The sequence below is a fragment of the Oncorhynchus nerka genome, linkage group LG20 (genome assembly GCF_034236695.1).
Source record: "Oncorhynchus nerka isolate Pitt River linkage group LG20, Oner_Uvic_2.0, whole genome shotgun sequence".
Classification (NCBI taxonomy): domain Eukaryota; kingdom Metazoa; phylum Chordata; class Actinopteri; order Salmoniformes; family Salmonidae; genus Oncorhynchus; species Oncorhynchus nerka.
In genome coordinates, this window is record NC_088415.1 from 86,063,681 (window position 1) to 86,089,750 (window position 26,070).

A 26,070-nucleotide genomic window follows, 5' to 3' on the forward strand; every position below is an offset into this window, starting at 1 on the left:
ATAAACCCCTATAATATACCCGTATGATAAACCCCTATGATATACCCCTATGGTAAACCCCTATAATAAACCCCTATAATAAACCCCTATAATCAACCCCTATAATTAACCCCTATAATAAACCCCTATAATAAACCCCTATAATTAACGCCTATAATAAACCACTATAATAAACTCCTATAATAAACCACTAAAATAAACCCTATGATAAACCCTATGATAAACCACTACGATAAACCCCTATAATAAACCCCTATGATAAACCCCTATGGTAAACCCCTATAATAAACCACTATAATAAACTCCTATAATAAACCACTAAAATAAACCCCTATGATAAACCCCTATGATAAACCACTACGATAAACCCCTATAATAAACCCCTATGATAAACCCCTATGGTAAACCCCTATAATAAACCACTATAATAAACTCCTATAATAAACCACTAAAATAAACCCCTATGATAAACCCCTATGATAAACCACTACGATAAACCCCTATAATAAACCCCTATAATAAACCCCTATGATAAACCCCTATGATAAACCCCTATGGTAAACCCCTATAATAAACCCCTATAATAAACCCCTATAATAAACCCCTATAATAAACTCCTATAATAAACCCCTATAATAAACCCCTATAATAAACCCCTATAATAATCCCCTATAATAATCCCCTATAATAAACCCCTATAATAAACCCTATAATAAACCCCTATAATCAACCCCTATAATAAACCCCTATAATAAACCCCTATAATAAACGCCTATAATAAACCCCTATAATAAACCCCTATAATAAACCCCTATAATAAACTCCTATAATAAACCACTAAAATAAACCCTATGATAAACCCCTATGATAAACCACTACGATAAACCCCTATGATAAACCCCTATGATAAACCCCTATGGTAAACCCCTATAATAAACCCCTATAATAATCCCCCTATAATAAACCCCTATAATAAACCCCTATGATATACCCCTATGATATACCCCTATGGTAAACCCCTATAATAAACCCCTATAATAAACCCCTATAATATACCCGTATGATAAACCCCTATGATATACCCCTATGGTAAACCCCTATAATAAACCCCTATAATAACCCCTATAATCAACCCCTATAATTAACCCCTATAATAAACCCTATAATAAACCCCTATAATTAACGCCTATAATAAACCACTATAATAAACTCCTATAATAAACCACTAAAATAAACCCCTATGATAAACCCCTATGATAAACCACTACGATAAACCCCTATGATAAACCCCTATGATAAACCCCTATGGTAAACCCCTATAATAAACCCCTATAATAATCCCCTATAATAAACCCCTATAATAAACCCCTATGATATACCCCTATGATATACCCCTATGGTAAACCCCTATAATAAACCCCTATAATAAACCCCTATAATATACCCGTATGATAAACCCCTATGATATACCCCTATGGTAAACCCCTATAATAAACCCCTATAATAAACCCCTATAATCAACCCCTATAATTAACCCCTATAATAAACCCCTATAATAAACCCCTATAATTAACGCCTATAATAAACCACTATAATAAACTCCTATAATAAACCCCTATAATAAACCCCTATGATAAACCCCTATGATAAACCACTACGATAAACCCCTATAATAAACCCCTATAATAAATGCCTATAATAAACCACTATAATAAACTCCTATAATAAACCACTATAATAAACCCCTATGATAAACCCCTATAATAAACCACTATAATAAACCCCTATAATAAACCCCTATAATAAACTACTATAATAAATGCCTATAATAAACCACTATAATAAACTCCTATAATAAACCACTATAATAAACCCCTATGATAAACCCCTATAATAAACCACTATAATAAACCCCTATAATAAATGCCTATAATAAACCCCTATAATAAATGCCTATAATAAACTACTATAATAAATGCCTATAATAAACCACTATAATAAACCCCTATAGTAAATGCCTATATTGGAATGTAGTGGTGTCCAGTAACTGTATGGGTTTTGACTGACAGACAATCTGAACTTGAGCACCACATGGCACAAGAAGTTGCCCCCCCATCCCTCCCGCTAACTGGACAACTTTTGACATTTTTTTGTTGTCTGAGTGAGGGAAATGCAGTAAATTAAGAGGACACACAAGCTAGCCAAAACGCCTGTTCGTGCACTTCACATTTCCATACCATAAAACTCATGTCATACACAGTGTCATCATTTATTATCACTGTGTTAGATGTACAGTTCCAAGATGACATGGTGTCATACCCTGAGTTGTTCTGAACACAATGAGCCTATGTTAGTCTATCACAGTAGCGTTGCGTTGGGTAAAACCACTGGGGAAGCCGGGACAGAAAATAACAAAAGGCTTGTTAAAAACTATGTGTTGTGATGACTGGGCTGTTTGCTCTATAACCTGTTAGTTCATATGCCTTGACACTGTGATATATTTGACACTGTGATATATTTGACACTGTGATATATTTGACACTGTGATATATTTGACACCGTGATATATTTGACACCGTGATATATTTGACACTGATATATTTGACACCGTGATATATTTGACACCGTGATATATTTGACACTGATATATTTGACACTGTGATATATTTGACACTGTGATATACAGTGGGGAGAACAAGTATTTGATACACTGCCGATTTCGCAGGGTTTCCTACTTACAAAGCATGTAGAGGTCTGTCATTTTTATCATAGGTACACTTCAACTGTGAGAGACGGAATCTAAAACAAAAATCCAGAAAATCACATTGTATGATTTTTACGTAATTAATTTGCATTTTACTGCATGCCATAAGTATTTGATCACCTACCAACCAGTAAGAATTCCGGCTCTCGTTAGATTTTCTTTAAGAAGCCCTCCTGTTCTCCACTCATAACCTGTTTTAACTGCACCTGTTTGAACTCGTTACCAGTATAAAAGGCACCTGTCCACAACCTCAATCAAACAGACTCCATCCTCTCCACAATGGCCAAGACCAGAGAGCTGTGTAAGGACATCAGGGATAAAATTGTAGAACAACTGTTGGCACAATTATAAAAAAATGGAAGAAGTTCAAGATGACGGTCAATCACCCTCGGTCTGGAGCTCCATGCAAGATCTCACCTCGTGGGGCATCAATGATCATGAGGAAGGTGAGGGATCAGCCCAGAACTACACGGCAGGATCTGGTCAATGACCTGAAGGGAGCTGGGACCACAATCTCAAAGAAAACCATTAGTAACACACTACGCCGTCATGGATTAAAATCCTGCAGCGCACGCAAGGTCCCCCTGCTCAAGCCAGCGTATGTCCAGGCCCGTCTGAAGTTTGACAATGACCATCTGGATGATCCAGAGGAGGAATGGGAGAAGGTCATGTGGTCTGATGAGACAAAAATTGAGCTTTTTGGTCTAAACTCCACTCGCCGTGTTTGGAGGAAGAAGAAGGATGAGTACCACCCCAAGAACACCATCCTAACCGTGAAGCATGGAGGTGGAAACATCATTCTTTGGGGATGCTTTTCTGCAAAGGGGACAGGACGACTGCACCGTATTGAGGGGAGGATGGATGGGGCCATGAATCGCAAGATCTGGGCCAACAACCTTCCCTCAGTAAGAGCATTGAAGATGGGTCGTGACTGGGTCTTCCAGCATGACAACGACCCGAAACACACAGCCAGGGCAACTAAGGAGTGACTCCGTAAGAAGCATCTCAAGGTCCTGGAGTGGCCTAGCCAGTCTCCAGACCTGAACCCAATAGAAAATCTTTGGAGGAAGCTGAAAGTTCGTATTGCCCAGCGACAGCCCCGAAACCTGAAGGATCTGGAGAAGGTCTGTATGGAGGAGTGGGCCAAAATCCCTGCTGCAGTGTGTGCAAACCTGGTCAAGAACTACAGTATGAACTCTGTAATTGCAAACAAAGGTTTACCAAATATTAAGTTCTGATTTTTCTGATGTATCAAATACTTATGTCATGCAATAAAATGGAAATTAATTACTTCAAATCAAATAAAATAAAAAATCTAATCAAAAGTATTTGTCACATACACATGGTTAGCAGATGTTAATGCGAGTGTAGCGAAATGCTTGTGCTTCTAGTTCCGACAATGCAGTAATAACCAACGAGTAATCTAACCAAACAATTCCAAAACTACTACCTTATACACACAAGTGTAAAGGGATAAAGAATATGTACATAAATATATATGAATGAGTGATAGTACAGAACGGCATAGACAAGATGCAGTAGATGGTATCGAATTACTTAAAAATCATACAACGTGATTTTCTGGATTTTTGTTTTCGATTCCGTCTCTCACAGTTGAAGTGTGCCTATGATAAAAATGACAGACCTCTACATGCTTTGTAAGTGGGAAAACCTGCAAAATCGGCAGTGTATCAAATACTTGTTCTCCCCACTGTATATGGCTAATGCTGAGACAATAAGAAGACACAGTTTGTTTCATCACAAAACCGGAGAGCAACCTCTGTCAGGTGAAGTCCACAAAGCATATTGCATGTACAGTAACAGACAGTGACAAGACCTACAGCATGGTGAAGCAAGCTAAAGTTGCTGACATTTTTTGGACCACTAAACAACTATTGACTTAGAACCACAGAGAGTTACCGCAAATCACAAAGAAAACAGGAGCTGCCTCCACTATTCCAGCACCATTTCAACTTCAACATTATAAAAATCACCTCTGCTTAGTCTAATACAGTGACAACTAAAAGATACCAAAAACGATTTAGTCCAATCAATGTAAACTAAACATGATGTGGCTGTCCATGGTTCTGTTTTCTGTGTGTGTGTGTGTGTGTGTGTGTGTGTGTGTGTGTGTTATAGAGAGGTTGGTATAGGGCAGGAGGTGACTGTGTACTAATGGAGGCTTTATAGAGTTTATGAATAGTGTGTGTGTGTGTGTGTGTGTGTGTGTGTGTGTGTGTGTGTGTGTGTGTGTGTGTGTGTGTGTGTGTGTGTGTGTGTTATAGAGAGGTTGGTATAGGGCAGGAGGTGACTGCGTACTAATGGAGGCTTTATAGAGTTTATGAATAGTGTGTGTGTGTGTGTGTGTGTGTGTGTGTGTGTGTGTGTGTGTGTGTGTGTAAGTAGAAAAAACACTCACCCTGTAAGTAGAGAAATGCCACGGACTAAACATATGTTAACTCAGTATCACTGTCATACTGTACACGCTTTTAGTTTTGTTGTCCAAGGCTACCTCGCTAAAATATTTGCTCGCTAAACTAACTTTCATGGGCAACAATGAGCCAGCGAGTTAACAGCCTACTACATCTAGTAACATATTGAACTTCCATCCTCTTAGTCCAGTGCCACAATGTGGATTAATTCATGTTTGAATCAGAATATTTATTTATTTATTTATTTATTTTTTATTTCACCTTTATTTAACCAGGTAAGCAAGTTGAGAACAAGTTCTCATTTACAATTGCGACCTGGCCAAGATAAAGCAAAGCAGTTCGACACATACAACGACACAGAGTTACACATGGAGTAAAACAAACATACAGTCAATAATACAGTAAAAAAAAACAAGTCTATATACAATGTGAGCAAATTAGGTGAGAAGGGAGGTAAAGGCAAAAAAGGCCATGGTGGCAAAGTAAATACAATATAGCAAGTAAAACACTGGAATGGTAGTTTTGCAATGGAAGAATGTGCAAAGTAGAAATAAAAATAATGGGGTGCAAAGGAGCAAAATAAATAAATAAATTAAATACAGTTGGGAAAGAGGTAGTTGTTTGGGCTAAATTATAGGTGGGCTATGTACAGGTGCAGTAATCTGTAAGATGCTCTGACAGTTGGTGCTTAAAGCTAGTGAGGGAGATAAGTGTTTCCAATTTAAGAGATTTTTGTAGTTCGTTCCAGTCTTTGGCAGCAGAGAACTGGAAGGAGAGGCGGCCAAAGAAAGAATTGGTTTTGGGGGTGACTAGAGAGATATACCTGCTGGAGCGTGTGCTACAGGTGGGAGATGCTATGGTGACCAGCGAGCTGAGATAAGGGGGACTTTACCTAGCAGGGTCTTGTAGATGACATGGAGCCACAGTATGAAGCGAGGGCCAGCCAACGAGAGCGTACAGGTCGCAATGGTGGGTAGTATATGGGGATTTGGTGACAAAACGGATTGCACTGTGATAGACTGCATCCAATTTGTTGAGTAGGGTATTGGAGGCTATTTTGTAAATGACATCGCCAAAGTCGAGGATTGGTAGGATGGTCAATTTTACAAGGGTATGTTTGGCAGCATGAGTGAAGGATGCTTTGTTGCGAAATAGGAAGCCAATTCTAGATTTAACTTTGGATTGGAGATGTTTGATATGGGTCTGGAAGGAGAGTTTACAGTCTAACCAGACACCTAAGTATTTGTAGTTGTCCACGTATTCTAAGTCAGAGCCGTCCAGAGTAGTGATGTTGGACAGGCGGGTAGGTGCAGGTAGCGATCGGTTGAAGAGCATGCATTTAGTTTTACTTGTATTTAAGAGCAATTGGAGGCCACGGAAGGAGAGTTGTATGGCATTGAAGCTTGCCTGGAGGGTTGTTAACACAGTGTCCAAAGAAAGTATACAGAATGGTGTCGTCTGCGTAGAGGTGGATCAGAGACTCACCAGCAGCAAGAGCGACCTCATTGATGTATACAGAGAAGAGAGTCGGTCCAAGAATTTAACCCTGTGGCACCCCCATAGAGACTGCCAGAGGTCCGGACAGCAGACCCTCCGATTTGACACACTGAACTCTATCAGAGAAGTAGTTGGTGAACCAGGCGAGGCAATCATTTGAGAAACCAAGGCTGTCGAGTCTGCCGATGAGGATGCGGTGGTTGACAGAGTCGAAAGCCTTGGCCAGATCAATGAATACGGCTGCACAGTAATGTTTCTTATCGATGGCGGTTAAGATATCGTTTAGGACCTTGAGCGTGGCTGAGGTGCACCCATGACCAGCTCTGAAACCAGATTGCATAGCAGAGAAGGTATGGTGAGACTAAATGGTCGGTAATCTGTTTGTTGACTTGGCTTTCAAGACCTTAGAAAGGCATGGTAGGATAGATATAGGTCTGTAACAGTTTGGGTCAAGAGTGTCCCCCCTTTGAAGAGGGGATGACCGCAGCTGCTTTCCAATCTTTGGGAATCTCAGATGACACGAAAGAGAGGTTGAACAGGCTAGTAATAGGGGTGGCAACAATTTCGGCAGATAATTTTAGAAAGAAAGGGTCCAGATTGTCTAGCCCGGCTGATTTGTAGGGGTCAGATTTTTCAGCTCTTTCAGAACTTCAGCTGAATGGATTTGGGAGAAGGAGAAATGGGGAAGGCTTGGGCGAGTTGCTGTTGGGGGTGCAGTGCTGTTGACCGGGGTAGGAGTTGCCAGGTGGAAAGCATGGCCAGCCGTAGAAAAATGCTTATTGAAATTCTCAATTATGGTGGATTTATCAGTGGTGACAGTGTTTCCTATCTTCAGTGCAGTGGGCAGCTGGGAGGAGGTGTTCTTATTCTCCATGGACTTTACAGTGTCCCAGAACTTTTTTGAGTTAGTGTTGCAGGAAGCAAATTTCTGCTTGAAAAAGCTAGCCTTGGCTTTTCTAACTGCCTGTGTATAACGGTTTCTAGCTTCCTGAACAGCTGCATATCACGGGGGCTGTTCGATGCTAATGCAGAACGCCATAGGATGTTTTTGTGTTGGTTAAGGGCAGTCAGGTCTGGGGAGAACCAAGGGCTATATCTGTTCCTGGTTCTAATTTTCTTGAATGGGGCATGTTTATTTAAGATTGTTAGGAAGGCATTTAAAAAAATATCCAGGCATCCTCTACTGACGGGATGAGATCAATATCCTTCCAGGACACCCCGGCCAGGTCGATTAGAAAGGCCTGCTCGCTGAAGTGTTTCAGGGAGCGTTTTACAGTGATGAGTGGAGGTCGTTTGACCGCTGACCCATTACGGATGCAGGCAATGAGGCAGTGATCGCTGAGATCTTGGTTGAAGACAGCAGAGGTGTATTTAGAGGGGAAGTTGGTTAGGATGATATCTATGAGGGTGCCCGTGTTTAAGGCTTTGGGGGGTACCTGGTAGGTTCATTGATAATTTGTGTGAGATTGAGGGCATCAAGTTTAGATTGTAGGATGGCTGGGGTGTTAAGCATGTTCCAGTTTAGGTCGCCTAGCAGCACGAGCTCTGAAGATAGATGGGGGCAATCAGTTCACATATGGTGTCCAGAGCACAGCTGGGGGCAGAGGGTGGTCTATAGCAGGCGGCAACGGTGAGAGACTTGTTTTTAGAGAGGTGGATTTTTAAAAGTAGAAGTTCAAATTGTTTGGGTACAGACCTGGATAGTAGGACAGAACTCTGCAGGCTATCTTTGCAGTAGATTGCAACACCGCCCCCTTTGGCAGTTCTATCTTGTCTGAAAATGTTGTAGTTTGGAATTAAAATTTCTGAATTTTTGGTGGTCTTCCTAAGCCAGGATTCAGACACAGCTAGAACATCCGGGTTGGCAGAGTGTGCTAAAGCAGTGAAAAGAACAAACTTAGGGAGGAGGCTTCTAATGTTAACATGCATGAAACCAAGGCTATTACGGTTACAGAAGTCATCAAAAGAGAGCGCCTGGGGAATAGGAGTGGAGCTAGGCACTGCAGGGCCTGGATTCACCTCTACATCGCCAGAGGAACATAGGAGGAGAAGAATAAGGGTACGGCTAAAAGCAATAAGAATTGGTTGTCTAGAACGTCTGGAACAGAGAGTAAAAGGAGGTTTCTGGGGGCGATAAAATAGCATCAAGGTATAATGTACAGACAAAGGTATGGTAGGATGTGAATATAGTGGAGGTAAACCTAGGTATTGAGTGATGAAGAGAGATATATTGTCTCTAGAAACATCATTGAAACCAGGAGATGTCATTGCATGTGTGGGTGGTGGAACTAATAAGTTGGATAAGGTATAGTGAGCAGGACTAGAGGCTCTACAGTGAAATAAGCCAATAAACACTAACCAGAACAGCAATGGACAAGACATATTGACATTAAGGAGAGGCATCCTTAGTCGAGTGATCAAAAGGGTCCAGGGAGTGGAGAGGTTGGTTTGGGGTCACGGCGATTTAGACAGCTAGCCAGGACATCGGTAGCAAGCTAGCATAGGATGGAGGTCTGTTGTTAGCCACCTCTTGCGTTCCGTCAGTAGATTAGTGGAGTTCCGTGTTGTAGAGGGATTAGTCCAAATCACACAACAACAAAAAAATAAAAACAATAGATATAGTTATAGAGGCCCAAGAAGAAACATAATAATAATAAAAATAAATAAATTGTCCGATTGTCTATTCTGAGAGCAGCCGGTATGACAGCTAACGGTTAGCAGGCCGCAGATGGGCATTCAGGTAACGTCGCGACGGAGGAGCCAGCCGGATCTCCTTCGGGTAGATAACGTCGGCAGTCCAGTTGTGAAGGCCCGGTGGGGCTCCGCGTAGGCAGTAAAACGGGTCCGGATAGGTGACTGCAGCCCAGGAGTGATTGACGGAGCTCAGGAGTGATTGACGGAGCTGGCTAGCCCGGAGTAATTGATGTTTGCTGAATCGACGAAAGCAGATAGACACACGGATAGCAGCCAAGCTGTGAGATCCGGGAGTGAATGTCCAGAGAGCAGTTGAAATCCAGGACACGGAGAGAAAAATCGGTCCGGTATGTTCCGTTAGCCGCGCTGCGCCGTACAAAACTGGCGATAGATTTTCGAGTTAAAGGATAGCTGATGACCACAAACCGTGGTTAGCTAAATACTAACGAGTTGCCAGTAAAGAAGCTAACTAGCTTCTGATTAGCTCCTGGCTAGCTTCTTGGAGTTTCTGGCTAGCTTCTGGCTAGCTTCTTGGAGGATTGCAGATTTGAGGTAAATAATACGTATTTATACATATCAATTGGTGTTGCAGGAGAGTGTATTGAAGATGAGTTGATGGAAAATAAAAATAAAATGTATGTGAAAAAAGTTGTAAATATATATATATACACGACACGACAAGACGAGGACAAAAACGTCTGAACTGCTATGCCATCTCGGACTTAAGGGACATAAGTGAAAAGATTGTATTGCTGTATTTCTGTCTGAGTCCAAACATCCCCTTAACATAATCATTAGCTTTTCTCAGAATAGCCTTTATAATCATTGGCCAGTACGGAGAATGAAGTAAAAACCACAAATCTAATCTCTATCTCCATCAAAGGGAGGCCAAATGCTCGCTGACTTCCGTAAATGTTGCCTTCAATGCTACGGGCGGCAACAATGTCATACTCTTTATGACCAGACAGCATCAGATACATGGCCTACACATACAGAGACAGAGGGGCGCTGTTTCGCTCACTCTAATGCTTTCTCCAGTGAGATACATTCAGCCTCTAGAGCAGGGGTCCCCAAACTTTTTCCTGTGAGGGCCACATAACTTTTCCCTTCTCTGATGGGGGGCCGGTGTCAGTTTGTAACAGAAAAAGTGTGACGATCGTAGGGGAGCTTAATTTTTTTATTGTTTTCCAGAAAGCCACACATAACCAAATAACCCTTTCCAGGTTCTTTACAGAAACAAAGTCAGGAAACAAATAATAACACTATTAATGAAATAAATAATAACTAAATAACCCTCTCTGAGTTCTTCACAGAAAAAACAGGAAATAAATAATAACTAAATAACTCTCTCTGGGTTCTTCATAGAAAAAAAAGCCATGGAACATTAACTTTCTGTCGTGCCATGCACAATCTTAACAGATAAAAGTTCAGCTCAGTTGTCAGAGCAGAATCTCTCTGACACATATGAGCAGTCTCTTAAAGTTCTTGTGTTCCTTCCTTATAATCCTTTTGTAGGTTCCAGTAGGCTTGTAGACACCGCTGTTTGCAGCTCTCTCTCATCAACTTCCCTGTGAAAACCACAAAAGAAGCAGGTTGAGAAACTGAACTAAGTGATACAGCACCTACACAGCACAATACATTTCACTACCAGTATGGTTGTAAAGATGGATTTTATCCCAGTAGATTTTATTATGATTATATTTGTTTATGCTCAGAATGACTCATTCAAGTCAGAAAAGTGAGCTTACCTATGTATGTTCATCAGTGTGAACTGTGGGCCTGCATCTGGCTGGTGAGAAGTTGAATATCAGGTTCCATTCTAGTTACAGCCAGTCTCAAGCACTGATGCAAATGTTCATCTGTCAATCTTGATCTCATCTGGGTTTTCAGCAGTTTCATGCGAGAAAAGGTTTTCTCGCAGATATACGTGCTGCCAAAAACTGTGGACATTTTCATTGCGTGTTTTTTGATGTTTGGATATGTGTCGTTTGGGAGGGCGGCATAGAAGTCAATGAGACTGTTGGGCTTGAATGCGTCTTTCAGAACATCACAGTTCTGTAACTCAGCCAACTCAAACTGATATGAAGGCTGGGCTTCATCAATGTCGGCAACAAAGGGGTTCTGAAAAAGACGGATTTCTTTTGCATGAACATGTAGTTCACTGAATCGCACACCGAACTCCGCCTTCAGCATTTCCAGTGATTCCATGCACTTTTCAGCTGGGAACGGGACCGCTGGGTTCTCTGTCGACAGGTTTTGGGTAGCAGGAAGATGGACGAAGTTGCGCTTTTTCACTTGTTCCAAAAGCAGCGCTAATTTCACCTCAAATGCTTTTATGTGTGAATACATGTCGCAAATGAGTTTCCCCTCGCCTTGTAGCTGCAAGTTAAGGCTGTTAAGTATTTCTGTCACGTCTGTTAAAAATGCGAGGTGCCATTTCCATTCTGGGTCGATCAGCTCTGGGACCGTTTTGTCTTTTAAATGAAGAAATGCGTTAATTTCGGGTAGCAGCTCGTAAAAACGCCTCAAAACTCTGCCCGGCTCAGCCATCGGACCTCTGTGTAGTACAGCACATCTCCGTGCGTAGACTCCAGTTCAGACAGGAATTCTTGGAACTGCCTGTGTTTAAGTCCCTTTGCTCTGATTAAGTTTATGCACGACACCACAACCTTCATTACAGAATCCCACTTCAACACTTTGCAGCACAGTGCTTGCTGGTGAATTAGGCAGTGGACTCGTAGCGGGCGGTGAGACCCCTTTTTCCAACTCCCGGTTCATGCGTCCTATTAGACCGCGAGTTTCGCCCACCATGCTAGGAGCCCCGTCAGTCGTGATGCTAGCTAGCTTTGACCAGTCCAGGTCCAACTTCTCCATGGTTTGGCACACTTTGTCAAAAATATCCTCTCCCGTTGTAGTCCCTTTGAGACTTTGGAGGGCTGCCAGCTCCTCGCATATCTCAAAGTTTGCGCTAACTCCACGAATAAAAATGAGCAGTTGCGCTGTGTCTTGCACGTCCGTGCTCTCATCCAGTGCTAATGAAAAAAAAGTCAAATTCTTTCGTCTTCTGCTGCAGCTGGGCATATACATTACTCCCGATTTCTTCAACGCGTCTGGTGATTGTACTCGCCGACAGACTTACGGCATTAAATGCATCTTTCTTCTCGGGACACACCTCCTCCGCGACAGCATCCATACATTTCTTAACAAACTCTCCGTCAGTGAAAGGCTTACCGCTTCTTGCTATCAGTTTAGCAACCCGAAAGCTGGCCCGAACGGATGCCTGGTTCAGCTGAGCTTGGCGTACAAATGTATTCTGCTGAGATAGTAGTCCACTTTTTAGCTTTGAGAGTTTGTCTGCTCGTATTTGGCCTTGCAAGCTATCGTACTTGTCTTTGTGACGGGATTCATAGTGTCGGCGAAGATTGTATTCTTTGAATACCGCCACCGTCTCTTGACAGATGAGACAAACAGCCTTTTCTTTGCATTGAACAAAAAAAAATTGTTTGTCCACTGCAGGTTAAATACCCTGCATTCTGAATCAATTTTTCTCTTACCTAACCTTTTCGCCATTATTCCGTTCTCTCTTTGACAGGGCCGGGCCTAGGATTTTTTTTCTGGAGGCCAAATAGGAAAAAAATTCGATAGCATCTCTGGTATTGTTCAGAGGGCCGGGCCAAATGTGCTGACGGGCCGTATCCGGCCCGCGGGCCGTAGTTTGGTGACCACTGCTCTAGAGAATCGAAGGAAAATTATGAAACAAAGAGAGACGAAAGCTAAATTATGTTTTTTTTTTTTTTGTAACATTTTTGGCATCCATGAATACGCGCCACGGCAAAATGATGATCCGTTTCCCTGAATTGCATTTTGAAAGCCGAACACTGTAATATCCTATTGTATAACTTAGCTAGTCACGTTAGTAATAGGACAGGCTTTCAAATGATGATCCGTTTCCCTGAATTGCATTTTGAAAGCCGAACACTGTAATATCCTATTGTATAACTTAGCTAGTCACGTTAGTAATAGGACAGGCTTTCAAATGATGATCCGTTTCCCTGAATTGCATTTTGAAAGCCGAACACTGTAATATCCTACTGTATAACTTAGCTAGTCACGTTATTAATAGGACAGGCTTTGAAATGATGCTCACCTGACCCAGAATGGGATTTGTAATGGACCGTGTTTGGATTGCGTGAACAACAACAGTAATTGTGGCGGGGATGCAGGGTTGTGCATCTTGACTGGCTGCATCACCACTGAGTATGGAAACTGCTTGGCGTCCGACCGCAAGGCGCCACAGAGAGTAGTGCGTATGGCACAGTACATCACTAGAGCCGAGCTTCCTGCCATCCAGGACTTCTATACCAGGCGGTGTCAGAGGAAGGCCCTAAAAATGGTCAAAGACTCCAGTCACTCGAGTCATAGACTGTTCGCTCTGCTACCGCACGGCAAGAGGAACCGATGCACCAAGTCTGGAACCAACAGGACCCTGAACAGCTTCTACCCCCAAGCCATAATTCTGATAAATAATTGGTTAAAAACACTCCAGGCCGGGCCTCCTGAGTGGCACAGTGGTCTAAGGCACAGCAGCTGGCCACGACCGGGAGACCCATGAGACAACGCACAATTGTCCCAGCATCATCCAGGTTAGGGAGGGTTTGGCCGGCCGGGATGTCCATTGTCCCATCGTGCTCTAGCGACTCCTGTGGCGGGCTTAAGTATCGTGTCAAGAAGCAGTTGCCAAGCAACCTTGGCAGGGTTGTGTTTCACTCTCAACCTTCGTCTCTCCCGAGTCCATACGGGAGAAAAAAACCCACTTCAGGCCACTCTTGAACAACTAAAGCTAGATAGAAAGTATGTAGAAATTATAATGGAGCTACAGTATACATTTATATACATTATAATGGACCTTATTTTATATTTTAAAATAACAGCAAATTGACTGACAAACAAATGGGTCCCCCAAAATCTGTACGAACCTCCATTGAATTTTGAAATCCCAATGGGGCCAACGAGCCAAACAGTTTGCCCAGCCCTGCTCCAGAGGGTGATAAGGACAGTCAAGCAGGAAACAAACTGCTATACGGTAATAACATGTCTTTTTAAAAAGCATCCATGTTTTGATATTTGATCAGGAGGACGGGTCAGTCCAAGGTAATGAAATGGCTGTATCTCCTTCTGTGTTTTCTGTCTCAAGAGGGTAATGAAAGCTCTGTATGAGAAACACCATTAATGGCTGTATCTCCTTCTGTGGTTTCTGTCTCAAGTAATGAACATTCAAGTCGGAAACATTCAAATATGATTTTTGAAAGATATAAAGAAAATGTGTCTGGATATTTAACTTATGTAGCTTTTAGACAACACATGAAACTATTCACGTTACATAAATAATTATTGTGCTCCTTGACTGATCTCTCTCTGACTCTGGTTCTCTCTCTCTCTCTGACTCTGGTTATCTGTCTCTCTCTGACTCTCTGACTGGTTCTCTCTCTCTCTCTCTCTCTCTCTCTGTGACTCTGGTTCTCTCTCTCTGACTCTGGTTCTCTCTCTCTCTCTGACTCTCTGACTGGTTCTCTCTCTCTCTCTGACTCTGGTTCTCTCTCTCTCTCTCTGACTCTCTGACTGGTTCTCTCTCTCTGTGACTCTGGTTCTCTCTCTCTGACTCTGGTTCTCTCTGTCTCTAACTCTCTCTCTGGTTCTCTCTCTCTCTCTGACTGGTTCTCTCTCTCTCTGACTGGTTCTCTCTCTCTCTGACTGGTTCTCTCTCTCTGACTCTCTCTCTCTTTGACTATCTCTCTCTCTGACTCTCTCTCTCTCTCCGGTTCTCTCTCTCTCTCTGACTCAGGTTCTCTCTCTCTCTGACTTTCTATCTCTGGTTCTCTCTCTCTCTCTGACTCTGGTTCTCTCTCTCTCTGGTTCTCGTTCTCTCTCTCTCTCTCTCTCTCTGTGACTCTGGTTCTCTCTCTCTGACTCTGGTTCTCTCTCTCTCTGACTCTCTCTCTGGTTCTCTCTCTCTCTCTCTCTGGTCTCTCTCTCTCTGACTCTCTGACTCTGGTTCTCTCTCTCTCTTCTCTCTCTCTGACTCTCTCTCTCTCTGGTTCTCTCTCTCTCTGACTCTCTCTCTCTCCGACTCTGGTCTCTCTCTCTCTGACTCTCTCTGGTTCTCTCTCTCTCTCTGACTCAGGTTCTCTCTCTCTCTGACTTTCTATCTCTGGTTCTCTCTCTCTCTGATTCTGGTTCTCTCTCTCTGGTTCTCGTTCTCTCTCTGACTCTCTCTCTCTCTGACTCTGGTTCTCTCTCTCTCTCTCTCTGACTCTGGTTATCTGTCTCTCTCTCTCTGACTCTGATTCTCTTTCTCTCTCTCTGGTTCTCTCTCTCTCTGGTTTTCTCTCTCTCTGGTTCTCGTTCTCTCTCTGACTCTCTCTCTCTCTGACTCTGGTTATCTGTCTCTCTCTCTCTGACTCTCTGACTCTGGTTCTCTCTCTCTGACTTTCTATCTCTGGTTCTCTCTCTCTCTGACTCTGGTTCTCTCTCTGGTTCTCTCTCTCTCTCTGACTCTGGTTCTCTCTCTCTCTCTCTGACTCACTCTCTCTCTGACTCTGGTTCTCTCTCTCTCTCTCTCTCTGGTTCTCTCTCTCCCTGGTTCTCGTTCTCTCTCTGACTCTCTCTCTCTCTGACTCTGGTTCTCTCTCTCTCTGACTCTGGTTATCTGTCTCTCTCTCTCTGACTCTCTGACTCTGGTTCTCTCTCTCTGACTCTGGTTCTCTCTCTCTCTGACTTTCTATCTCTGGTTCTCGTTCTCTCTCTGACTCTCTCTCTCTCTGACTCTGGTTCTCTCTCTCTCTGACTCTGGTTATCTGTCTCTCTCTCTCTGACTCTCTGACTCTGGTTCTCTCTCTCTGACTTTCTATCTCTGGTTCTCTCTCTCTGACTCTGGTTCTCTCTCTCTCTGGTTCTCGTTCTCTCTCTGACTCTCTCTCTCTCTGACTCTCTGGTTCTCTCTCTGGTTCTCTCTCTCTGACTCTGGTTCTCTCTCTGGTTCTCTCTCTCTCTCTGACTCTGGTTCTCTCTCTCTCTCTGACTGACTCTCTCTCTGACTCTGATTCTCTCTCTCTCTCTCTGGTTCTCTCTCTCTCTGACTCTCTCTGTTCTCTCTCTCTGGTTTCTCTCTCTCTGGTTTCTCTCTCTCTCTCTCTCTCTCTGACTCTGGCTCATTTAAATTGTCTCTCTCTGACTCTCTGACTCTGGTTCTCTCTCCTGACTCTGGTTCTCTCTCTCTCTGAAATCTCTGGTTCTCTCTCTCTCTGACTCTGGTTCCCTCTCTGGTTCAGTTCTCTCAAAACTCTCTCTCTCTGACTCTGGTTCTCTCTCTCTCTCTGACTCTGGTTATCTGCTCTCTCTGGGTGTCCCTGGTCTCTCTGACTCTCTGGAGGACTCTGGTTCTCTCTCTCTCTCTCTCTCTCTCTCTCTCTCTCTGTCTCTGCTGACTCTGAGTTCTCTCTCCTGGTTCTCTGACTCTGTTCTCTCTCTCTCTCTCTCTCTCTCTCTCTCTCTCTCTCTCTCCACTCTCTCACTCTGAGATTCGCTCTCTGACTCTGGTTCTCTCTCTGACTCTCTGGTTTCTCTCCCAGTCTCTGACTCTCTGGTTCTCTCGCTCTCTCTCTCGGACTCTGGTTCACACTCCTCTCTCTCTCTGGTTCTCGCACTCTCACACTCTGACTCTCTGGTTCACTCTCTGGTTCTCTCTCTCTGACTCTGGTTCTCTCTCTGGTTCACTCTCTCTCTGACTCACTCTCTCTCTGACTGACTCTCTCTCTGACTCTGGTTCTCTTTCTCTCTCTCTGGTTCTCTCTCTCTCTGGTTCTCTCTCTCTCTGGTTCTCTCTCTCTGGTTCTCTCTCTCTCTGCCTTGATAACAGCTCATTTAAATTGTGCCCACAGATACCTAGCTCATCCCTCTGCTCTCTCAAAACTTCACTCACAAGATGTTCCCCTTAGAGCAGCAAAACCACACACACCTCGAACACGGCCAGTGCGTAGGGGTGTCCCAGTCTCTCTGAGGAGGACAGGTGTGTCCTGCGATGAGCCCCGTTCAAGTCCACACTGGAGATTAGGTGCAGCTATGGAGTAAGTAAAACGCCTGTTAACGTCTATTAACAAAACACACACACACACACACATGAACACACACACAACACACACTTAAAGAACCAATCTGTTATTGTTCAACAAACACACAGGCATTAGCCAATTCCTGTGTCGATCACTTGGGCAGACAGGCATACAGTAAATAATGTATCTACTCTGCTCTGAAAACACTGCTCACTGAAATATTTAGTCAAACAATCAATTGGGTTTAAATCAAGAAGTTGAAGTAGCAAACTCCTGGAGAGGAGTTCACTATGTAACAAACGTAACTATTTAACAAAACTAGTGAGAAGGCTATAGATGAACATATAGTTTCAAGGCTGCTTAAAGAACCAATCTGTTATTGTTCAAAACAAAGCATTCACCAGGGTATATACAAGGCGCTCAACTATAATGGCCAATTCCTGTGTGTGTATATATGTATATATATATATGTGTGTGTGTGTGTGTGTGTGTGTGTGTGTGTGTATATGTATATATATATATGTGTGTATGCGTGTGTATTCTTACCCAGGGTGATGCCGTTGGGCCACTCAATGTTGTCTGACACCAGGACTTGTCGGTCCACCCCGTTCATCCCTGCCTTCTCTATCTTGGCCCGGGTGCCCCAGTCAGTCCAGTACATGAACCTGAGGAGGAGAATAACAGTGGTCCTCATCTCCTCTGTAGTGCAGTTTGGTAGAGCATGGCACTTCTAACGCCAGGGTAGTGGGGTTCGATTCCCGGGACCACCCATACGTAAATTAAACACACGCATGACTAAGTCGCTTTGGATAAAAGCATCTGCTAAATGGTATACAGTATTCTGTTCCATTAGAAGGAGATGTGATACCACCGTATGCATGTTGACGTGGATGAACATACTACATATTACCAAACACGTGTACACATTTACATATGTGTCCAACTCTCATTCATCACAACTGATGTTGCTGATGTAATAGCAAAACATAGCACAAGTACGGTGTCTGGTTGAGGACAATCTGTACCTGTAGCACACTGGACATGATATATATTACTGGTGGAAGTGCATTGGTTTTCGACTTGTTGGCGGTGTCTTTTCATCGTTGGCCCTTTGATTTTCGTTGCCCCCCCCACACTTACCCATGCTGTGGATCCAGCGCTATGGCTCTGGGCTCGCTGAGCTCCGTGTCGACCAGGACCCTCCTCTTGAGGCCGTCGTAGGCCGAGGCCACCGAGACGGTCTTGTGGCCCGAGTCGGTCCAGTAGAGGTTGTGTTGGACCCAGTCCAGGGCCAAACCCTCAGGGGAGAGGAGAGAGCCAGAGTCCACCAGGGTCACCTGCTGGGACGGGTCGCCAGCCTCTGGGATCAGAGCACTGGAGAGAAACATGTGAACATGGTAATAGATAGGGGTGTCAAAGACACTCAAAGTCTTGCGTTAGCTACCTCGAAAGTCAGGAGCAGGATTCAAAGCAAATAGACAACCTGTGATTGCGATTTAATTTTAAAAGGTGATTTAAGCTTGAGCTGATCTCCGTAGCGGGGAAATCGCTTTTAAAGAAGGTCACTTCTGGCTGGACATGGCTTTATGCTGCTCCTGTAGACTTACGTTGATGCAACATTATGGCTTCAGAAACCTTCAACTTCCTTCAAACTGCAGAGACATACAAATGGTATCCACGACTTCCTCTGACTCTGTGCAAGTACAAAAAAAATTGCTTAGTTGCCAAAATGTCGAACTATCCCTTTAACGGAGTTCATTTCACGGTCGGTGTCTGATGGTGAAACACTCTGTCCAGAATAGCAGCTGTTCACATAGGGAGCTGTCTTCTATCTAATGAACAGGGCGGTGAGGAGTGGTAGAGGACAGGGTGTCACTCACACTTCTGAATAGGGTGTCTTGTGAGACCTGCTCTCTCTTCTATAATGAGGACACTGTTCCAATTAGAGCAGCCCCACGGGGGGTAAGAGACACCAGGTAGAGGTAAGATAGGTCTGACAGAAACCCTGAAGAAGGCAGCTTGCTGTCGAAAGGTTGGCTAATTATTAGAAAATGTACTGCTGTGGCGGCTATCTTCTTTTTCTTACAAAGATAAAAGAGGTACCAGTCCTGAATCATATGACTTCATTAAATATATCCAAAAGTAGTAATAAATAATAGTTAAAGTCAGGGTCAAGTAGGGTTGCAAAATTCTGTAAACTTTCCCAAAGTTCCCAGGTTTTTCAGAAATTCCAGTTGGAAGATTCCTGGAATCACAAGGGAAAAAATAACGTTACCTGTAGATGTTGCGGTGGAAACGGTCGCACCAGAACAGACGGTTATTAGCCACATCTACGTCCAGCGCCACAGCATTCTTCTGGGTGGCAAGCACCTGGCGGTAGTCCCTCTTCACCGGGTCTACACGACGGATCTCCTGCCGGTTGGTGAACAGCAGGTAGGGAGACTTCCCTGGGAAAGTGGAGAGGTCGACTTATTTCACCCATAATGCACTGACTGTAAGTCGCTCTGGATAACGGAATCTGCTAAATGACTCAAATGGAAATGGAAAATGTTATTCTATTCTTATGCCCACAATTCATTCATCAGACAAGTAAACAATCTACCACAGTTGGGATTCAAACAAATATTTACAGGACTGACCTTGCATCTAATAAATATGTCCACAACGCATACATCTTTACACTGAAAGCAATTTCAAAAAGGTGAGTCAGCCATATAGTGGTTGACAGCTTCAACACACCTGAGAGAAATTGCATTTCAGAAACTCCTGTCCGCTAGCATTGAATTTCAGCCTATGATTCGAAATGACATAATATGCAACTAAACTTAGCTGAACACAGTTCTCCCCTAAAACCACGAGGAAGACGGACATGATCTCTCATTAAAACATCTCAAAACTGCTGAATAGTGTCAGTATCGATCAGTCTGTCCACGCGTTATTAACCTTCCGCACCTCATTATCTAACACAGGATATAGATCAGTAACAACAGCAAACAGCATTACACACACACACACCGAGCAGTATCTCACACACACAGCCACTTCGCCCACAGAGCTCATTGACTCATAACACGGTCATGACTCAATACTGAGTCACAAAGACAAATCGATACGATCATTCCCGCTGAGGTTAAACAACCTTGAACAAAGTGAAACCAGCCAGATCATTGACTCTGAACGGGGAAGCGTTCAGTCAAAAGCTGTATCCCGGTATCTGGTTGTTCTCAGGGAGCTATAAGGATATGGATCCACTCAACTGCTATTTCAACTGGAGCTCAAGAGTAGGGTGAAGCTGCTTTAAGTGCTGATCTAAGGTCAGTTTGTGTTTTTTTTTTACTCCTAATGGTTAAGGTTAGGATTAGGAAAGGAGAATCTGATCCCAGATAGGGAAACTGATTTCTTTGTTTCTGTCTATATCGCAACTGAACGTTTTACCCACTACGGATTCTAGCTTTAAGGTAAGGGAAGCTGATCCTAGATCTGTGCCTACAGCTATATTCTATCTGGAGCCTAGATAGTTGTCCTTCTGGAAGGTTTTCCCATCTCCACAGAGGACCTCTGGAGCTGTTAGAGTGACCATTGGGTTTTTGGTCACCCCTTTGACCAAGGCCCTTCTCCCCCGATTGCTAATTTTGGCTGAGCAGCCAGCTCTAGGAAGAGTCTTGGTGGTTCCAAACTTCTTCCATTTAAGAATGATGGAGGCCACTGTGTTCTTTGGGACATAAAATGCTGAAGACCTTTTTTGGTACCCTTCCCCAGATCTGTGCCTCGACCCAATCCTGTCTCGGAGCTCTACGGCCAATTCCTTCGAACTCATGGCTTGGTTTTTGCTCTGACATCCACTGTCAACTGTGGGATCTTATAGAGACAGGTGTGTGACTTTGCAAATAATTACATTTACCACAGGTGGACTCCAATGTAGAAACATCTTGAGGATGATCGATGGAAACAGGATGCACCTGAGCTCAATTTCGAGTCTTTGTTTTCAGTTTTGTATTTGTAATACATTTGCAAACATTTCTAAAAACCTATTTTTACTTTGTCATTATGGGGTATTGTGTGTAGATTGATCAGAAAAATAATAATAATAAAATAAGGCTGTAACGTAACAAAATGTGGAAAAAGTCAAGAGGTCTGAATACTTTCTGAATGAACTGATATGATATGCAAGCGCAGACACGTACGTACACACACACACACACACACACACACGCACACGCACACACACACGGAAACATCCTCAAACACCTAAAGGAGTGGATAAAGACAACGGTACATTATTTTCCATTAGACCACTTTTCTAACTAGCTTTAGCGACAAACTGATTCAGACTGTGAACGTGTCATTCTAATCATGCTTCATGTCCTCCAGGCTCAAAAGGTGTGTCACAGCAGCTTAGCTCATTACAACTCATTCATTTTGAAAAGACGTGAGTCCCTCTTCAAATATTTCCCGAATTTAAAAAAATATGTAAACACTGTCAAGAGGGACAAAAATATGTAAACACTGCCAAGAGGGACAAAAATATGTAAACACTGCCAAGAGGGACAAAAATATGTAAACACTGCCAAGAGGGACAAAAATATGTAAACACTGCCAAGAGGGACAAAAATATGTAAACACTGCCAAGAGGGACAAAAATATGTAAACACTGCCAAGAGGGACAAAAATATGTAAACACTGCCAAGAGGGACAAAAATATGTAAACACTGCCAAGAGGGACAAAAATATGTAAACACTGCCAAGAGGGACAAAAATATGTAAACACTGCCAAGAGGGACATTTCTCAAATCCCCCGTCTTCTCCGAAAAATACGTTGTTGTTTACACTCTAAAACAGAATTGTCCTAATTGGCAGGAGAGTGACAGTCACACTTTAGTGGCTCATTGACTAAAGAAACAGTGGTGATTGTGTGTGTTCGTTGTGTGTGTGTGCCTGTCTTTGTGTGTCTGTGTGTCAGTGGAGGCTGGTGGGAGGAGCTATTTGAGGATGGGCTCATTGTAATGGCTGGAATAGAATAAATGTGGTTTCCATATGTTTGATACCGTTCCATTATTCCATTCCAGCCATTACAATGAACCTGTCCACCTATAGCTCCTCCCACTAGCCTCCACTGGTGTGTGTGTGTGTCTGTCTGTGTGTGTGTCTGTCTGTGTGTGTTGAGAAGATAATCAGTAGTCATACTGACACCTGTTAGGTGTGTTAGATGCCCTGACCTTAGAGATCCTTTCTTCTCTATTTTGGTTAGGTCGGGGTGTGACTAGGGTGGGCATTTCTAGTTTCTTTATTTCTAGGTTGGACTGGTATGGTTCCCAATCAGAGGCAGCTGTCTATCGTTGTCTCTGATTGGGGATCATACTTAGGCAGCTTTTTCCCACCTGTTTGTTGTGGGTTCTTGTTTTTGTGTCGTTGCCTGTGAGCACTGCATTGACTTCACGTTTAGTTTGTTCTGTATTGTTTTGGTTTCAATTATTAAACATGTGGAACTCTACGCACGCTGCGCCTTGGTCCATTTATTCCAACGACACATAACCACAGTCTTGGAGGAGGAACACGGAAGTCTTTCCCTCCCTCCCTCCCCCTCCCTCCCTCCCTCCCTCCCCCTCCTCCCTCCCTCCCTCCAACCAACCAACCCCTCCCTCCCTCTCCCTCCCTCCTCCTCCCTCCCTCCCTCACCTTCTGCTTTACAGGTCTTGGTGACGGGGTCCATCTCATAGCCTTGGTAACATCATTCACACTTGAAGTCTCCCTTGTAGTTGATGCAGATCTGGCTGCAGGCGTTGGGGTTCTCACACTCATCAATGTCTGAGGAGGAATGGAAGAGGGGGGGGTCATCAATCACACTCATCAATGTCTGAGGAGGAATGGAGGAGGGGGGGTATCAATCACACTCATCAATGTCTGAGGAGGAATGGAGGAGGGGGGGTTATCAATCACACTCATCAATGTCTGAGGAGGAATGGAGAGGGGGTTATCAATCACACTCATCAATGTCTGAGGAGGAATGGAGGAGGGGGGTTATCAATCACACTCATCAATGTCTGAGGAGGAATGAAGGAGGGGGTTATCAATCACACTCATCAATGTCTGAGGAGGAATGGAGGGGGTTATCAATCACACTCATCAATGTCTGAGGAGGAATGGAGGAATGGAGGAGGGGGAGTTATCAATCACACTCATCAATGTCTGAGGAGGAATGGAGGAGGGGGGGTTATCAATCACACTCATCAATGTCTGAGGAGGAATGGAGGAGGGGGGTTATCAATCACACTCATCAATGTCTGAGGAGGAATGGAGGAGGGGGGTATCAATCACACTCATCAATGTCTGAGGAGAAATGGAGGAGGGGGGTCATCAATCACACTCATCAATGTCTGAGGAGGAATGGAGGAGGGGGGGTTATCAATCACACTCATCAATGTCTGAGGAGGAATGGAGGAGGAATGGGGGGTTATCAATCACACTCATCAATGTCTGAGGAGGAATGGAGGAGGGGGTTATCAATCACACTCATCAATGTCTGAGGAGGAATGGAGGGGGTTATCAATCACACTGGACTAATGCTTGGAATGGAGGGGGTTATCAATCACACTGGACTAATAACTCTGGGGGGTTATCAATCACACTGGACTAATAGCTCAGGGGGTTATCAATCACACTGGACTAATAGCTCTGGGGGGGTATTTAGCAGATGTTCTAAATGTAATGAACCATTGGCATATGTAAATGTACATCCGTGTGTGTGTGTGTGTGTGTGTGTGTGTCACACTGTGTGTGTGAGAGAGAGTGTGTAGTTGTGCATTAAATGTGGGGATAAAGAGATTTGTCACCTTGGACCAAGCTGGTTTCTCTTGGTAAAATAAAATATGTGGCTTACAAGCTGCAATTCAATAAGCTGTATTTCAGAGAGAAGAACATATGAAAGGTTCTGTGAGTTCCAGTCTTCCCGTTTCTCCTCAGATAGCAGTCTGTACTTTGAAGAGAAAGTGTCATCATAACAGAGACATAACCTCAAGGACGATCAGTGTGTATACTGTACTACTTACTATGTGTGTATACTGTACTACTTACTATGTGTGTATACTGTACTACTTACTATGTGTGTATACTGTACTACTTATTATGTGTGTATACTGTACTACTTACTATGTGTGTGTGTGTGTGTGTATACTGTACTATTTAATATGTGTGTATATTGTACTACTTACTATGTGTGTATACTGTACTATTTACTATGTGTGTATACTGTACTACTTACTATGTGTGTATACTGTACTATTTACTATGTGTGTGTGTGTGTGTGTGTGTGTACTGTACTACTTACTATGTGTGTATACTGTACTACTTACTATGTGTGTATACTGTACTACTTACTATGTGTGCATACTGTACTACTTACTATGTGTGTGTGTGTGTGTGTGTGTGTGTGTGTATACTGTACTACTTACTATGTGTGTATACTGTACTACTTACTATGAGTGTATACTGTACTACTTACTATGTGTGTATCTCTGTAAACTAAACTATGTGTGTATACTGTACTATTTACTATGTGTGTATACTGTATTTACTATGTGTGTATACTGTACTATTTACTTTGTGTGTGTGTGTGTATACTGTACGTTTCTGTACTACTCACTTTGTGTGTGTGTGTGTGTGTGTGTATACTGTACTACTTACTATGTGTGTACTGTACTACTTACTATGTGTGTGTGTGTGTGTATACTGTACTACTTACTATGTGTGTATACTGTACTATTTACTATGTGTGTATACTGTACTACTTACTATGTGTGTATACTGTACTATTTACTATGTGTGTGTGTGTGTGTGTGTGTGTACTGTACTACTTACTATGTGTGTATACTGTACTACTTACTATGTGTGTGTGTGTGTGTATACTGTACTACTTACTATGTGTGTATACTGTACTACTTACTATGAGTGTATACTGTACTACTTACTATGTGTGTATACTGTACTACTTACTATGTGTGTATACTGTACTACTTACTATGTGTGTATACTGTACTATTTACTTTGTGTGTGTGTGTATACTGTACGTGTATACTGTACTACTCACTTTGTGTGTGTGTGTGTGTGTGTGTGTGTATACTGTACTACTCACTTTGTGTGTGTGTGTGTGTATACTGTACTACTCACTTTACTCACTTTGTGTGTGTGTGTGTGTATACTGTACGTGTATACTGTACTATTTACTATGTGTGTGTGTATACTGTACTACTTACTATGTGTGTATACTGTACTACTCACTTTGTGTGTGTGTGTGTGTATACTGTACGTGTATACTGTACTACTTACTGTGTGTGTGTGTGTGTGTGTGTGTGTGTGTATACTGTACTATTTACTATGTATGTGTATACTGTACTATTTACTATGTGTGTGTGTATACTGTACTACTTACTGTGTGTGTGTATACTGTACTACTTACTGTGTGTGTGTGTGTATACTGTACTACTTACTATGTGTGTGTGTGTGTGTGTGTGTGTGTATGTGTGTACGTGTATACTGTACTACTTACTTGTGTGTGTGTGTGTGTGTGTGTATACTGTAC

At 43.0% G+C, this 26,070-nt stretch overlaps 1 pseudogene; it reads right to left on the reverse strand.

Annotated features, from left to right (window-relative positions):
• Window positions 1-13,960: 13,960 nt before the first annotated feature.
• The window catches only part of LOC115123354 (low-density lipoprotein receptor-related protein 8-like), a 164,942-nt pseudogene continuing 152,832 nt past the window's right edge, over window positions 13,961-26,070 (reverse strand).